Genomic DNA, 14,219 nt, shown 5'->3' with positions numbered 1-14,219 from the left:
TACTTTTTTGTGTATTAGTTTCGATAACATAGTGCCCATTTTACAGAACATTGAAATAAATATGAACATAATTACCTTGAAGAAAGTGAGCTGACAACGACTTATTTAGCGTTAATATTCACGAGTACGTTTTAGTATATTTCCCGTACCCGGGGTTCAGTGTAGAATACTTAAAAGTACCCAGGGTTCAATGAGTGTATCTGATAATATCAATCAGTAGATGTCATATATAGGGCGTATCCGAGACTCAAACATTCGCAAATCTATAATACAATAATACGAGTGTTACACCCGAATTGTTAATACAAAATATGCGTTTGACTGCTGAATTTTAATGGCAAATTTTATATTTTAATTAATAAAAGTGTTATATAAAGATAAATAATTTTACTTTTTTGTGTTGAAAGAAACTTATACGTAAAATATTCAAGTGATGTCAGAAATGAATTATTATATTTCCGGTTGTAGAAATTATTACCGTTGTCAACAAGTGATATTAATTCATTTTAAAAGTATTCATTTCCAATTTCATGAATAAAGATTTATTCATGTAAGCGTTGATTAATGATATGCCTTCAGCTTAAATAAGTAACAGATAACACAATAAATATGAGTTTCGAATCTGAAAATACATTGAAATAAGCTTAACACAAACTTTTTTTTACTTTTTTTACTCTAATATATACAAGGTATACCAACTATTTCTTAATTTAAAATACGTTTTATGCCGTTAATACATGTGGCCCGTATGGTCAACACATGTCTTCCGTATTGTCCAAAAATCTTGGTAATATAATTTGGTCCGTATGATCCGTGTACCTGTTCATATTAATGAAGCATGTGTACATTTTTACATTCTACTTCATCTTTACAGCTCTTCGAACGCGAGGGTGAATATTAACAATCACTTAACCAACTACTTCAACATCGAGTGCTCAGTCGAACAAGGAAATATAAGTTCACCGACGTCATTTGCACTCTATTTAAATTTTCTTCCTCTTAAATTGAACGTAATGAACTATAGTATAATGATTAATGGTGAAAATACGTGTATCCTACTTAAGGCGTCAAACATTGGTGTTTTAAGCCAAAGCGAGCAAACTCTCCAAAAGATGCTGAATAAAGCGCAAAAGATGGCGCGTGAAAATGAATCCTTAAAGAACGAACGATATGCGTTTTCGAAAACAAAGTCAGCAACAAGCATCGTGTACCTTTAACATTGGAGAGCACGTTATAAACTTAATAAGCATTTGTTAATACCTCTGGTGCATCATCAAACACGTTTGACTTCTCCGTCACCGCTAACACACTGGCGGAATCGACGGGCAGGGCTCTCGAAGGGATTGAAATACAGTTTAAACAATACACGAACTAATGATTACCGTATACGCAAAATTTTATAACAGCTATAATTATTTTTGTGATGGATTATAGATCATGGGTTTTGGGATACAAAACATACTTTAAATGTGACACTTTACAACATAGGGCGATTCGAGCGTTCTTTGTTGTACAGGAAAATTGCAATAACTCGAGCTGGCGATTTCTCGAAACCTGGCGATTACTCGAGCATTAAAGGAAGTCCCTAACATTTTCCTTTAATTTTTTTATAAAAATACCCGCTATAACACAAACATACGATTTTCGATAACTCGAGGATGTGTGCTGGTCCCTGAAAGGCATTTCACATCTAATTAATTGGCAATTATTCGAAGACTTTTTCTCATCTGGTCGGTGCTAAAAATATTCGAGTTGTGAAAACAGCCCAATCAAGCTGACAAAAAACGCTTTGATTAGGAGTAATTAACGAATATGGATTAAATTAATTAATGAATGATCATACTAATTGTTTAGTTTAGTATACTGTAACCTTAAGCGATTTTTACAAAGCCTTTTCTTTTCTAAGCACCGTCTTACATGTAAATAAAGCGTTTGCGGTCAGAAGTTAAGCATCATCAACCGATACATTGAAAACAAATAATACCATGGATTACTCGAAACCTGCGATAACTCGAGCATCAAGGTCAGTCCCGTGCTACCTCGAGTTATCACAGTTGTATATATATTGTATAATAAACAAGCGTCATATATCGTAATTAACGGTGAGGTAGAGTCAGACTACGGTACTACAGTACGACACCATGTAGGGATGCTGCGCCTGTGGGACGGCCTTGTTAAGATGCAGGACAAGAGGTAAAAATGGAAGGAACTCCAACATTTAACACATGGGCAGCATCCCACTAGATAGTCAACTCAGTCGGGCCACCAACACTATAAGAAAAACAACATCAACAAATGGACACATGGCCTCGAAACCCAGTCAAAACTTAGATCGAAATGGCAAATTTAACATCAGTATATGTGCAAAAACTACGTTACACTGTGCCTCCCAAAACACCTCGGATCGTTTATTGCGAAGATCAGAACTGGAACCTTGCCACTACGTTTAGAAACCAGAATATTCCGACACCTGAAGCATGAAGAGATGCTGTGTTAACTAAGCAAATAAGCAAAAAAAAAATATTTTTGAATAAGTTTGAAACGATATCCATCGATTTTGTTCCTAAACTGTATTAAACCATATATTAACATATGAACACTAAAATAGTTCAAATTGTGGTACACATATTAGATATATTGGCTTTTGTGAGTAAAGAAAAACATGTACAAATTGAATTGATCACGATTAAATCTTTCTCCTTCTTCAACAATCTGGTTCAGTGTATGTATATGGAAAAAAAACAGTGATATCTGATATAAGAAACATTAGACCAATCACATAGGAGTTACTGTAAAAAAAATGCAAAAAGTACATAATGAAGAAAAAGTAGGAAACTGTTAAGATAGGTGCCATTTTTTGTATAGGAATGAATTTGCACTGTGAACTTATTGAGGCCATACACTTTATTTCGCATTCAAAGTTTACAAGTCTTGCACAGTTTTTCTTTGAAAATAAGATTCGTATTTGAAACGAGGTCTCACGAAAACACCAAAGTAGTTGCCCTTAATCAGAAACGCTAATCTGTGTCATTATTTAGGTTGGAGACTCTAGTTGTCATCAATCTAACACTAATCGTGTCGATTTGTTACAACACTGAGGTTAAAATTAAAGCAATATTAAAGCAAAAATAACCATTTGTTTCTGGAAAAAAATATGTGACCATAACAATTACATTTCCAGTCAAATATATGGAATAATGAACCAGAACCCCAGGTTTGTACATCAAACTATGCTACTGTAGATCTTTTTGACATATTCAAAAGCAAACTCATGTAATGACCGATCAACATCAGTTGTTATTCAGCTTCATGTTCCAGTTATCGCTCGTGCGTTATCCATTTTGCATTAAAAGAAGAAAGTCATTGATACAAAGCATCAACAAAGGGCTCTGCATTGCAGTTAACATTGCGACACAAATAAAGCATTATTAGACCTGATCGTACCTTCAAATTGTAACGTGTTATCGATGGAGCGTCGGTCTTAATAGTATGGTTCAGACGTTTAAAAATACAATGAAATATAATATAATTTTCCTTCAGCTACATTACGTCATGATTCAATATTAAATAAATAATTGGGTTTAAACAGTAAATCAATAATAATCACAATGCTATATACCTCTAACCTCGCGTTCTGTATATTTAAACCTATGACCTCAGGTCTACACCTATGCTCATATAGTCCTCTAACTATTTTATTAAATACACGACTCCTAGTCAAAACCTATGGTCACGTTAAAATGACTTCGTGTCAGTATTGATTTCGTGCCCTAGGTATGGAACCTTAAAGTGCTTAACAATGTGTGTATGAAGGTACGGGATATATAAACCATAAACTATTAGCGACCCGAGCTGCTGATGGGTAGGAATTTAAGTTCAAGGCTCTAAGAACGTGTAAAAAGGATAGTCAGTCTCTATGTGCTCAATGTCTCTAATGATATGTTAATAACATATTTTAAATGCTGATTTCACGATGTTAAATCGACGAAGTCGGGAGAAATGGATATAAAAACAACACACAACGATACTTTTATATGTGTATTTTTCGATAATGAATAAAACCACGACCACGCTTACCGGAAATCTAAGGACGCTATTAATATATAAACTAAAAGGAACAATATACAAAAAAAAAATTAACGTAAGTAAAAATGGTGTTAGGGTAAATATCGCCACAAAATCAATCACTCATCACTTTCTTGCATTGTAGATGCATTACTTGTGCTAAATGAACGGTTCTTTGTAAGCGATATAGAGAATACTAGGTCGGTGCCGAATAAAGCAAAGTTTATTTTGCGAGGCTTAGAAAATCTGAACCACGAGCTTTAGCGAATGGTTCATATTTTCTTGCCGAGAAAAATAAACTTTGCTTTATTCGGCACCGACCTAGAATTCGATTTATCCCATCAATTTTCATAGTCGTAAATTATTTCTTTTAAAATAGAATAGGAAAATCGAATTACACGGAAAATCCCTTAGTTATTTTAAGCAAACATTGTTTCATTATTTTAATCGTGCCGAGCCTAATACATTACAAAAAATATCAGTAACTAACCTGTTTTTCTGTTTATCATACCTCTACATCCCCGATTTTAAGAAATAATAAAAAAACACACTAAGCAACTGCAAATGTAGCGTGAAAGAACATGCATTGTGTCGTATGACGTGTTAATAATGACGTCACGAGTACGCGCACTTAATATTTGTAAATAATGTTTTTTTGCTTTTTGAGTTGCATTCTGTGTTAAAAATATATTACATCTTGGTATCAAATTGTTTGTTTTGTTGAATCTCATTCGATTTTACTAAAAATGATTACTGTATAGTTGATTCCGAGTAATATGACCATTCTCCGCTGCGCGTGACAGCTATATTTCAGCACTGCCGAAATAGAGGAAAGTTTATTCCACAGTGGTTTATTTCGACAATGCACGTCTGATGATGGGATAAAATCGACCATTAACTGGTCTACATATGAAGACCACTTTGTCGGATTATGACTTTCTTTATTAGCAGCATAAGTATGTATTCAGAAATAGATAAGGATCCCCGTCTGTTTCTTTATAAAAAAGCGAGCATTTCAAAGACCTCAATAGAGGATTCTAAGAAGGCCAATCATATTCAGAAAAATCTGCTGAAAACATAATTATCTACCGCACTTGACTAACAAGTGTGTGTGTTTTGTTAAATTTAAATATATTGTTTTCGAGAATGCTTTTAAACATTTTCGGCAACTCCTTGAACCGTCTACGCGCCACTACATTTCTACCAAATAAATATTGTTTCGGTAGGGCGGTACAGTTGCTTTCTTGAAAATATTCCTTGTACAGCTTAAGGAATACTCCATAAATATAGAATATGCCTTCAAGAAATATTAATCGAATATGAGTTTTTATTCTATAAGGACAATAATATGTTTTCTCAAAAGTTTAACAATAATCGTTTAGATATTACTTTAAAACTTAACACAACATTTCAAACCATATGGCATCAATTGGCATGAATCACGGGAGAATAATGAAGCGGGTTGTTCGTTTGTGGGCATGCATAGATGGTCCGAACTCCTGATATTTTTCACGAAGCTTCCTAAAATGTCTCACATGCTCAGTCTTGACCGCGGTTAGAACCGTGTTTAGTATCATTCCCAGTTCTTGGACAAATGTGCCGCGGTTAGAACCGTGTATAGTATCATTCCCAGTTCTTGGACAAATGTGCCGCGGTTAGAACCGTGTATAGTATCATTCCCAGTTCTTGGACAAATGTGCCGCGGTTAGAACCGTGTATAGTATCATTCCCAGTTCTTGTACAAATGTGCCGCGGTGAGAACCGTGTATAGTAGCATTCCCAGTTCTTGGACAAATGTGCCGAGGTGTGGCTAAATCGACAGCGGTTAAGATAACATATGAAACAGACAGTCTTGTTATATATTTAACACAAGAGCAATCACACAATAAATCAATTTTTTAACATGATTTATCAAATAAAAACAAACATTAACATATCACTGAACAGGCTTTTTTGAAAGCTATTGTTTATATTTCAGAAAGTTATAAAGATATTCTCATGTGTTTGTAGAATATGGTCAACAATTCTTTATAATTGTTCATTTAACCATAGTTTTTAGTTATATATTTTGAAGAAATAATGCGTAATTGTAATTTCGGTCAAACGTAATTACAAACGGGTAACACATTAGAGCAAAAACGAATTGCAATATTTAAATGACTGTATGTTTTACAAGCTATATCATGGTTTTCCCAACAAAACAATATATCGTAGCTGTGTTACTAGATCTAGGATATCATTTTTCTTCATTCAGTGGTAGCAATTGTCTCAATTTAGGGACAAATACGTGTTTATGTTAATTTTCACGACGTCATTAGATGTTTAGTGCAACTTTCTTTTGTTTCGTATATTTTGAAAACGATAAAAGATGCGTGCGAAATGGGTGTATAAGTAAATTTTGAATACTGGTAACTTTACTTCCTGGGCATGAAAACTTGAAGAACGCGCCAGCCAAGTTCCTAATTTTATTGAAAAACAGCATTTAATAGTTGCATACTACTCAACAGCACATATTTCCTTCATTATTTAAACCTACAGCCGTTATTGTGAAATCAATGCTGGTGGGAACCATTGATTGGCGTTTGCTAGAACTAACACTGTAATCTCGGGATGTAAACCAGACAATTTTATTAATAATTCGACAGGACATCTGAATTACTTCGTGCAGAGCATAGTGAAATATGGCAATACCTGATATTATACTAATATTGAACTGTAAAAAGTACATCGGATATTTCCATTTTGTGCATATCTTTGTGATTCGATTTGAATAAGACAAATATCGGAGCACACAAAATAAATGTTATTGCTATACATGTATTAAATACTCTTGTAACCAAGTACGCATAATTTGTCGAATGCTGCAAACCTCTTAGGACGGGACTTTGTCGACGAAATCCGGTCTATCAATGGCAAGATTAAGTGCGTCTTGTTATTGTTATTAATTGGCAATGGAAATCTAAGGAACTAACGTATAAATCGTTTTACTGCATGTTAGAACTTGAGCGGATATTGTTAAGAGTGCTCTTAAGGCAATCTAGGAAATGTACGTAGTTCAGTAGTGTACATCTCTTTGTTTGAAATGAGTAAATGTGATTGACTAAGATGTTATTCAGAGGGGACACTTTTGTTAAATGTAATACATGTACCTGTTTATGTTGATAGTGTGTATGGTTTATTAGTTCATTTTTATTTTTTTTAGATATTTTAACAAACTTCATTTTGAAAAAGTGTTCATTTACAATGTGTGCATGGTTCACATTGAAATTATCAGCAATGAAAGCGAAACTACAAATAAAGTGAACAAAGATTACACAGTGCGTTTGAACGTGTACATGTAAATGAATTGTGAACTCATATTAAACTAGAAAAAAAGATAAGGTAAATATAATAATATTAAGATTTAGTTTGATTTGTGTAGCTCAAAATAATTAATGATTGTGTTACTCAAAATAAGTTGTAATTAGATTTTCGTATATATGCTGAGTTTATGTTATGTCTTTATCATTTTGGTATGTGATTATTTTCTCGGTAAGCGTTAGGTTTTGTCAGCCCTAAAACCGGTTTAAACCCTCAATTATTTACATCGACCGTTCCGAGGCGGCGAGCCTTGTTTTGATCATGTAATGATAAAATTTGATTGTCTGTTGTTTAAGCAGTGGATCAGAACGAAAATTTCTTCCATGATATAGTTTATGGAAGTTCAGTATTAGTTTATACAAAAATGTGTTTGTTCTGTGTTGATTCAGTAGAACGTTTCCCCTTACACATCTTCATTGTTGTCATATCTTTCAGGTTTTGGCCTGGGGCTTATCATTATTCTCGGAAATAGACGAAGTAACCGGATATGGTATTTCACTGCGCAGATCGAACGCGCAAATCGAGCTCGAAAAGTTCTACGTGAGACAACGAACACAATATGTAAACCGTTCTTTAAGCCCAAGTCTCACTATTGGCGGTAGAGCCCCGGTCCATCCCGGTTTGCTAACGCCGGTCGACCGGCGAGAACCGGGATGAATCGTATAATTTTTTTAACGCGGTCACACTATTTCCCGGTGCCGCCCCGGTTGAAGCCGGTCAACAGCCCGGCATAGTCTCGTTCAACCCCGTACTGGCTACGGTTTATCCCGGTGAAGCCCCGGCAGAGCCCCGGTTGTCTCCGGTAATGCCCTGGTTGAGCCCCGGTGAAAGCCGGCAGCGTCCCGGCATCAGACCCCGGCAGAGCTACGGCAACACCCCGGTTTTACCCCGGTTGTTGCCGGTAATGCCCAGGCGGAGCTCCGGTGAATGCCAGTGGCTTCCCGGCAGAGCGCCGGTTTACTTATGTACCGTAGCTATACCGGGACTTAGTCGGCATACACCGGGGCTTCACCTTACCGCGTTGCCTTACCTCTACCGGGGTATGTATGGGCCCCGGTGGAGCTACGGTGCCGTCCCGGTTGTTCCCGTTGCCGTCTTGGTTGTTCTCGATGCCACGCCGGTCGCTGCCGGTCCTGTCCGTTGACTCCCGGTTCATTCCGGAGGTATTAAACATTTTAATACTTTCCCAGTGGAGCCCCAGTTTTCCCTGCTTCATCCCGGTGGAGACCCGCTTCATCACGGTAGATGCCGGATCACGCACCGGGGCTCCTCCGGCATCATAGTGGGACTGGGCCTTATCAGGGTTATTGGATTTTCTTTTGTATACACTTTACAAAGGAAGTATGAGTGTTTTTCCTGATCTGTTAATTATGTAATAGGAAACATTTTTACTCTATTGAAAGTGATTTATTTGACGCCAACAATATCAGGGGGTTTTTTTTGCGGCCACGTTGTTGTTGTTGCTGCATATCTTCACCGAATATGTAGACGAACCTCTACCAGATCTGCAGAGTTAAACAAAAGGTTATCGTTCCCCCAACCAGTATTGTGTAGTCCTCCACCATCTATGTACACTGTAGTATATACACAAATATTGTCTTTTCTCTTACGTCTCTTAGTTTCTGCACTCAACCGATATGGTCAATCCGTAGAAATTCGGACAAAGTGAGAAATTCGGACGAAACATCCTAAATGCATTTTACGTCACACTAAATCTAGCCCGAGGCCCTCAGCGCCTACAGCGCTTTGATTAGAGAATGTTGTTATATGAATTAAACATTTGCATGATCATCTAATATCTAATCCGCTTGACAAATGAATGTAGATACATCGCTTACGTTATATTGTAATATATTTTACGAATGGAACATAATTCTTTACAAACTAATTGCTTTGAAGCCTATCCCTTAATCCTTATAATATATGACGATACTTATGACAATATAATACTGCAATTATAGGTAATAAGAGATTAATATACACGTAAACTATTGTCATTCATTTATTCAAAAATACATTTGATACAAACGTTTTATACGCGCATTTGGAATGTGATTTTTCTGTCGTTATTGAGAGATTTGACCGAACAATTATGACAGGTACCAATACACAGTCGTGGGAAACAATTCAAAAGAAAACCTTCCTTAACCCAACAGGTTTGATTGGTACCACCACACAGTCTTTGGAATCTATTCAAACAGCCAACCTCCATTATGCTACATCCTTGCTATTGTTGAAAATAATCAGAACACTTAAAAGTTGGTTTTACACATGTCGTGTGTGCGTGATAAAGTAAATATGTTGATACTTCAGAAACTTGATACGACCTTGAAGTGCCCAGGATAAGTGTTGATGCATGGAATGTGAATACTTCATACTTGTGTGTTGGTGTGTTGTTTTGCAGTGTGACATATTTAATAATATGCGTTCGCTTCGTCTGTTAATGCGGATAGGCTTTTGACTGATTACAATCCGATTGTTATAAAGACAACGTGTGAAATGAATTCTATTTCTTTGGCATATTCTACTACAGTGTGAACAGACCCATAACAATCATGTAGTCAGGGAGAACCAATCTGATCACGATACTTGCTTTGTTTGCTATTTATTTACTTTAAACGCACGAATTAAAAATGCATTGTTTTTACCATTGTTGGATGTCAATTCAAACTTACATATATCATCTAAGGTATTCTTCACACAGCGCGATGGGAAATAAGTATATTTAAAATTGACAGCAATTAACATGTTATTTTGTATAAAATATTATTCTTTTAAGCATAATAATTAGGTGGTTAACTATTAATGCTCATATATCAATTGTAGCAATTTTGCAACCTATAATATAGTACATTTATAGTTTACAATGATAGACATCTTGCATTTCTAATTTGTATTAATTGCACTGACACATCAATGGACGATGGACAACCTAACGAGACATTTGTCTAATGTTGTTTCCTTGAAAAGAAAACTGAATAAAAATGTGTATTTTTTTTTTACTTTACATGTAATGCAATTTGTCAATTATGAAAATAGAACCACCTATACTTAGAACATGAAGGTCCTTGCTGAACATTGTGCAAGTATTTAGTAGATTTCGACAGAATATGTAGGTTAGCTATTCAAATAGCTTGTTATGCATTGTGGTACCCACACAGACTGCTACTTGTTTCTTGACTGACAAAAAGGTCCTTTATCACACGTTATAGCTAAAAGAAACCATTCGACCGTGGTTTTAGATGTTACAAGTACTACAAAATGTGTCACTTTTAAATGAAACGTTTAAAAAGCTTAACCACTTGAAACATCATGTTGAAATAAAAAAACAGCCAACACCAAAATACTTCTATTTAAAATAGTTATTTTACTGATTATCGAAAACTTCAATTGTAAAGGGACTTGTTCGCGAATTTTCGAAATGAAGTTTTTGTCAAAAATTTAAAAAAAACGGAGAACTTTATTAATCATGGAGCAAACGCAAAGACCTCGTATTACGTAGACAAATAATGAAAATACAGCTTCGTTTACTAGTAATCATCTTTTTAAGTAGAGTTATAAATGTTACAAAAGTGAAGTGATTAAATAATTGGAAACTATCTATTAATACCGTTGTATTGTTGTAGATATTGTAAATCAATAATAAAAAGTATAAAACGGGTGTTAGGCTTGGCAGCTTAGCGGTTTAAGCAATATTCGTTGAATCAAAAGAGCACTTGTTAGAGTCCAGCTGCTTTTTTTCTTTCTTAAAGTGTATTAATCTTATTAAAATGGTGCTTTACAGGTTCGTGCTAAAAAGTCTTGGCTTTTAAGGCCATATTAAACATTATCCCTATCTGTAGTCAAGTCAATTGTAGTACTGAATTCCATATTTATCAATAACCGTCTTGTGTGCACTTTATTAAAAATGAAAAGAATCATATCATATACAATTTGATAATCAACTTACTATTGTTTTTTTTTTTGTCTTGCAGACACGTAACGTGTAACACCCTTGACATGGGTAATATAATAGCAAAGGACCCTGATTTCTGGTGTTCTTCCGAAGATCCGGGTCCAGAAAGACATAATGAAGATTGGATGATGAGAGTATCAGATTCTAAGTTTCTTTCGGAGCTGTCCATTCCTGGCACACACGCTACTATGAGTTATGCTTATGATGGAAAAGTCACTGGACTATTTGTTAGCTGTCAGAGTTGGTTATTATGCATTCAGCTGAATATGGGAATACGATTTCTTGACATTCGGTGTCAGGCAACCAGAGATGATATGTTACTCAATCACGGCGGCTATTACCTATGTAAGCTGACAGATACATTAACCGGCTGTGTAAACTTTCTTCAAACGCACCCAAGTGAATGCGTTATCTTACGGATTGCACAAGAAAACAGTAATCTTGAGGGACTTGATTTTAGGGATGCGCTGAAACCCTTCTTGGAGAAATTTTCTAGTCATATCTTTAAAAAAAGATCAATGCCTACCCTTGGCGAAGCAAGAGGGAAGATGATTATTCTGGCAGACTATGATATCGAAGATAACGATGATATGATGAAGTATGGAAATATGACACATGGAAAAATTATCATCTGTGAAAACCATTAACCAGGATCATTCTCACAAAAGTTAGATGGCATCAAAGCTAACATAAAAAAGGCATCCTCAGCTCAAAGGGATAAGAAAGAAATGTACATAACGTTCACGAGCTATAATCATTGGTTAGTAGATTGTCCGCAAGAGACAGCAAGGCGTTCAAATCCTACATGGCATTGTTTAGTCAGATATCGCATTGGTTGCCTTGGTATTGTTGTCATGGACTTTCCGGGATATAAGGTAATCCGAGACATTATCGATCACAACTGGGATCGCCCTCGCGAGATTGAAAATCCTACAGCGCATCGTTTAGTGAAATATCGAGGCATTATTGATGACAACTTTATTTGTCATATCGAGATTACACCTTCTACAAATCCAACAAATGCTTTGGCATTTTTGTCGTCGGACTACCCAGGATTTAAAGAAATTCGAGACAGTATCGATCAAATTTGAAGGCATGCCCATCTCTGACACAAACCAAAATTGCTCCAATAAAAATTTCAATTTGCCTCAAACACCATCTACATGGTTATGAGTAAAGGTAAACTATGTCCTCTAGGACATGTGAACTAGTTTTCTATTATGACATTAAGATCAACTTACTGATTGGCATGTATGATACGTTTGTATGATTATCTATATCTGATGTAATATAATAAAGTGTTTTGCATGTTGCATTTGGAATTGCCATTTTGTTCACATGATTTCATGTGAAAAGATATTTTTAAATGATTACATAGATTACATTTAGATAAACTAATTTTTATTTTTATTTTGTATATTCAGGCTTTAACAAAAGTCCTTCTTGGAAAAAAATAAATTAAAAACTCGATGTCAACTGATATTGCTTTATTGATGTTATATTATAAGGCCTTAATAGTTCAATGCCGTTTTAATATTTTGTCCATTTATCATGGTCCAATTAATTAATTAGGTTTTTTCGCATGCGATGGTACTTATTATTCATAAGTTACAAACATGTTCAAATTTCATTATATGTATCTTTTTTTAATGCATGTCTTTTCATGAAGTCAAACTTCAAAACTCTACAGTTGTCATCGAATTTCTGATAATTTATCATTTAACTTAATTAATAAGAAAAATACAATAAAACATCGTTTTCTTGGACATTTGTCACTACTAAGGATAATCTACTATAAGTTTACATAAAAAGATGTATTAATATTTCCGTATCATGTTTGTCGATGTTACAATAAGATTGACCCTTTTGTTTCAATTTGAACTTAATATATTTTATATTTGTGTTCTGAAAATTTTGTAAAAATTGTGTTATAAGTTTTAAGTTAAGTTCCATTATTCCAAATTGTTTTAATCTTTATTAACAGTTTAACATTTAACCTTTGTTAACATACTCAAATATCATTTAAGCAACTTAATTAAAGCAATAACAGTTGATGACCAAGCCCAATTAAATTATGCATTTTCTTTGTTTAAATTTGTTCAAAGAAACATTAAAATTCCGAAAACAATAATACAAAGTCATGTATACATCTATGCTGAAATGTAGCGGAATGTAAGTGGAGATAAAGTTTTTTTACTTTGATAACTTGAATCGTGTATTGTATAATGTTGTACACTGAATTTGTTTCTTATTTTAACATGAATTATACTCTGCATACTGATTTTAAAGTATATTTTAACATGTTTAAATATTGACATTATTGTATCTTAAATTGAACATGCAAGTTACTGTTTTAGTGTTTTATTTTAATGTTTCAATTTGTTCGCTTGAAATATTTTCACGATGATCTGAATCGTAAACTATATGATGTTACGTCTCTAAAGATTTTAGGTAAGGACAAGATGTAGTTGATAATCGTTTTCGTTTAATTTCATCGTGCATCAGACAGTTTGGGTTCTTGTGCTCTGCTCTATATAACCATTATGCGGTTAAATGGTTTTTCAAATGAAAAGCTTCCTCTTTTATAGCAATATATTGTAACCGTGACTCTATAGGGTAAATTTATATTTACATTAAAAAATGTTTAATTATTAATACTGGGCGCAATTTGAGCTACGGAGCTCCTAGAAACCGGTTTTAACCACCATTGTTTTACCGTTTCCAATCCGGTGACCCCCGGATTGCGCGTTTGTTATGTGTTTTGTCTAGCGCACTTGTTTGTTTGACTGTTTGACAAGTTTTACTTTATTTATCTCTCTAGTTATCATCACGTAGTGTA

The 14,219-nt window shown here is 34.7% G+C and overlaps 1 long non-coding RNA gene across 1 annotated transcript; it reads left to right on the top strand.

The window, feature by feature from the left end:
- The first annotated feature begins 6,986 nt into the window (after positions 1–6,986).
- On the top strand, positions 6,987–13,728 carry LOC127875303 (uncharacterized). Its single transcript, XR_008047350.1, has 3 exons — positions 6,987–7,446; positions 7,861–7,986; positions 11,400–13,728. It is a non-coding gene; the product is annotated as an uncharacterized LOC127875303 (long non-coding RNA).
- The last annotated feature ends 491 nt before the right edge of the window (positions 13,729–14,219 follow it).

The sequence above is a fragment of the Dreissena polymorpha genome, chromosome 3 (assembly GCF_020536995.1).
Source record: "Dreissena polymorpha isolate Duluth1 chromosome 3, UMN_Dpol_1.0, whole genome shotgun sequence".
Taxonomy (NCBI): Eukaryota; Metazoa; Mollusca; class Bivalvia; order Myida; family Dreissenidae; genus Dreissena; species Dreissena polymorpha.
The sequence above is the reverse complement of the archived record's forward strand: the minus strand, read 5'-3'. Positions and strand labels throughout refer to the sequence as shown.